Raw genomic sequence first — 3,141 nt, 5'->3', positions numbered from 1 at the left:
AATAGAGTGGATTTGTTTCTGTTGATTTTGCTGTGTATGTATATTTTATAATGTTAAAGTGCACACCTTGATTTCTATTATTAGAACATTATTAATGTATTTCTAATGTTATTAGACATGTCATTCTCATCACTGCTCCTAGATAACTTAGTGTTCCCTAGGTGGCCTCATCTATTTCACTTCGAGAATATCCACAAATAGGGAAGAACATTACCTTCATCTTTGTAATGTATACAATAATGATCATGAACGAGTTAAAAAGAGGACACAGTAATATAAACCATATAATATTTCTTAACCAACTCGGGCCTAACTACAAATGTACTCTTATGACAGAATACCGCTGCTGGGAAATTGCCGTTCCCGAGGTTGGGCACACGAGGGCAGTCAAGCTCCATCCAGCACAACACACAACGCCACCTGAAGCAGAAGGTAGGTTTGGGCTAATTTACAGATACAGCTCATTACTGTGCATTGTATTGTTCGGACATAACCACAATTAACGGCTCTTCTATAAAAACAAATATTATGTAATATTCATAGCACTATATTTATATTAAAAATACAAAATTAATAACTAACCTTTTTCTAATGTTGATAGAAAGCCTTTTACATCATTTACAAATACAGATATATATATATATATATATATATATATATATATATATATATATATATATATATATATATATATATATATATATATATATATATATATCCTTTTCTCTCCATACCACGTTCTAATATTTAAACTGGACACACGAGGGCAGTCAAGCTCCATCCAGCACAAGACACAACGCCGCCTGGAACAGGAGGCAGATTTGGGCTACTGTACACAGACACAGCTCATCGGCGTTATTACTGTGAATTGTCTAGTTTTTACATGAGGACAATACACGGCTCTTCTGCACTGTTCATCATCATCTATAAAAAACAAAAAACATTATGTAATATACATAGCAGTATATTTATCATAATAAAGTTCACTCATTAATAACAAATAATAAACATTTCTATATGTTGATAGAAATATAAAGCATGTTTATTTATATATATATATATATATATATATATATATATATATATATATATATATATATATGTGTCCCCTTCGCTTTGTAAATATTATCTAAATATTCAAACAGCCCAAGAAATAAAATTAGCTGTTTTCTGAGACGATGAAGTGACTCTTAAAAGAGCCTTTGTGTATATTAGACGGAGTTGTCGTTTAAGCGCATTCTCCGCGAATACGGCAGGCCAGCTGAATATCCTTGAGAGAGATGGAGAAATGTGAAAAGCTAGCACCGTGGCTACGTGTTTCGCAACCATGAGCTGTATTTCAACGCTTTTTGGCCACAGCATGCTGCCTCACAAACATCCCAATTCATGCCCCCCTTTTCCACAGTCGTTGTGTATATCCAGGTAAGGATAAAAGTTACATTTCCATCCATCCATCCATCTTCTATACCGCGTAATCCTTCTCAGGGTCACGGGTAAAAGTTAAATTTTCCAAAGAAATTTAACTCGCTGAGATGGGCAGTCCATAGGTAGTCGGTACCTAGCCGACCAAGGATTGGATTGCATTGCGACGGCTCAACTATGGAATTGTCCCGTTCTGTGAGACCTTTGGGCCGTCTCGCCGCATCGTCACCCTTCAGTTTATATGATGGCACAGCTCATACCTCAAGACTTGAATAAAATCTATTTGCATAGTTTTCGTTAAAAGCAGCAGGCCTTGGATGAGGTGGCCGAGAGGTTAAGGCGATGGACTGCTAATCCGTTGTGCTCTGCACGCGTGAGTTCGAATCCCATCCTCATCGCAAATTTGTTACTTTGCCTCCTCTTTCCAGCAATATCTGGCTTTGTGCAGTCTGTCTCACACCTACAAGGCCTACAAATGGGAAGCTTTGTACAGGTCCCTGAGCTAGCACTAGAGAGGGTGGAGAAATGTGAAAAGCTAGCACTGTGGCTATGTGTTTCGCAACTGTGAATTGTATTTCAATGCTTTTTTGGCCACAGCTGCTGTAAGGCTCTGGCGTCTCTGGAGGTCCGTCAACGCAGAACGCATTCCACAGTCCAGACGACAGGGGCAAAGAACCTGCACCGAAACCTCTTTTTTGCTCCACACACCGGGATGTAATTTCATACGCGTGAGCTATGTCAGCAAGAGGTTAAGGTGATGAACTGCCAATCCGCTGTGCACAGCCCATGTGGGTTTGGACCCCATTTTTCTCGTAAAGACCTTGCTTAAGCGCATTCTGTAAAGGAAGCGTGCATGGTGCAGACATTGTTGGCGTCTGCATGAGCAGTTAGTCTGAAGGGGAAATTAGGGTCAGGTGTTTTCAATCAACGGGATGACAATCAGGTGTGAGTGAGCACCCTGTCTTATTTGAAGAACAGGGATCTATCAAAGTCTGATCTTCACAACACATGTTTGTGGAAGTGTATCATGGTATGAAAAAAGGACATTTGTGAGGATCTCAGAAAAAGAGTTGTTGATGCTCATCAGGCTGGAAAAGTTAAAAAAAAAAAAAACATCTCTAAAGTGTTTGGACTCCACCAATCCACAGTCAGACAGATTGTGTTCAAATGAAGGAAATTCACGAGCATGGTTACCCTCCCTATGGAGTTCGTCTAGTTTGGGCAGAAATGATAAGGCTTGTAATGTTCTTTTGGTGAAGGCTTAACTTTCAAAACTCACTTCTGCATTGGCCGGGAATTGGACCCGGGCCTCCCGCGTGGCAGGCGAGAATTCTACCACTGAACCACCAATGCTTAGTTTAAATAACTAAAGACTTCGCAGAGTGTGCTGTTCAGGTAAGTATTGTGCTGTTCAGCAATTTGGTTTCAGATTTGAAAAGGAGAATCCTAAGTCTCTTCCTTATTTCAGCAGCAGTCACACACTATATTTCCAGATACTGTATAATATTATAATATCTCCTCTCTGCTCAACACGCATGTAATACAGTCTACATACCGTAGAGCAGTGTTTTTCAACCACTGTGCCGTGGCACACTAGTGTGTCGTGAGAGATCGTCAGGCGTGCCTTGAGAAATTGTCCAATTTCACTTAGTCTTAAAATTCTTATTTATTAAAATTTATTCATTATTATCTGCAAATAATAAGCCATTGTTGAGTGTC

At 39.3% G+C, this 3,141-nt stretch overlaps 2 non-coding genes across 2 annotated transcripts; one reads left to right on the top strand and one right to left on the bottom strand.

Annotated features, from left to right (window-relative positions):
* Nucleotides 1-1,738: 1,738 nt before the first annotated feature.
* On the top strand, nt 1,739-1,820 carry trnas-gcu (transfer RNA serine (anticodon GCU)). Its single transcript has one exon. It is a non-coding gene; the product is annotated as a tRNA-Ser (tRNA).
* Nucleotides 1,821-2,704: 884 nt separating this feature from the next.
* trnag-gcc (transfer RNA glycine (anticodon GCC)) lies at nt 2,705-2,775 on the bottom strand. The gene has a single exon. It is a non-coding gene; the product is annotated as a tRNA-Gly (tRNA).
* Nucleotides 2,776-3,141: the final 366 nt, after the last annotated feature.

The sequence above is a fragment of the Ictalurus punctatus genome, unplaced genomic scaffold (genome assembly GCF_001660625.3).
Source record: "Ictalurus punctatus breed USDA103 unplaced genomic scaffold, Coco_2.0 Super-Scaffold_100046, whole genome shotgun sequence".
Taxonomy (NCBI): Eukaryota; Metazoa; Chordata; class Actinopteri; order Siluriformes; family Ictaluridae; genus Ictalurus; species Ictalurus punctatus.
This window is presented reverse-complemented; position numbering and strand designations above follow the sequence as displayed.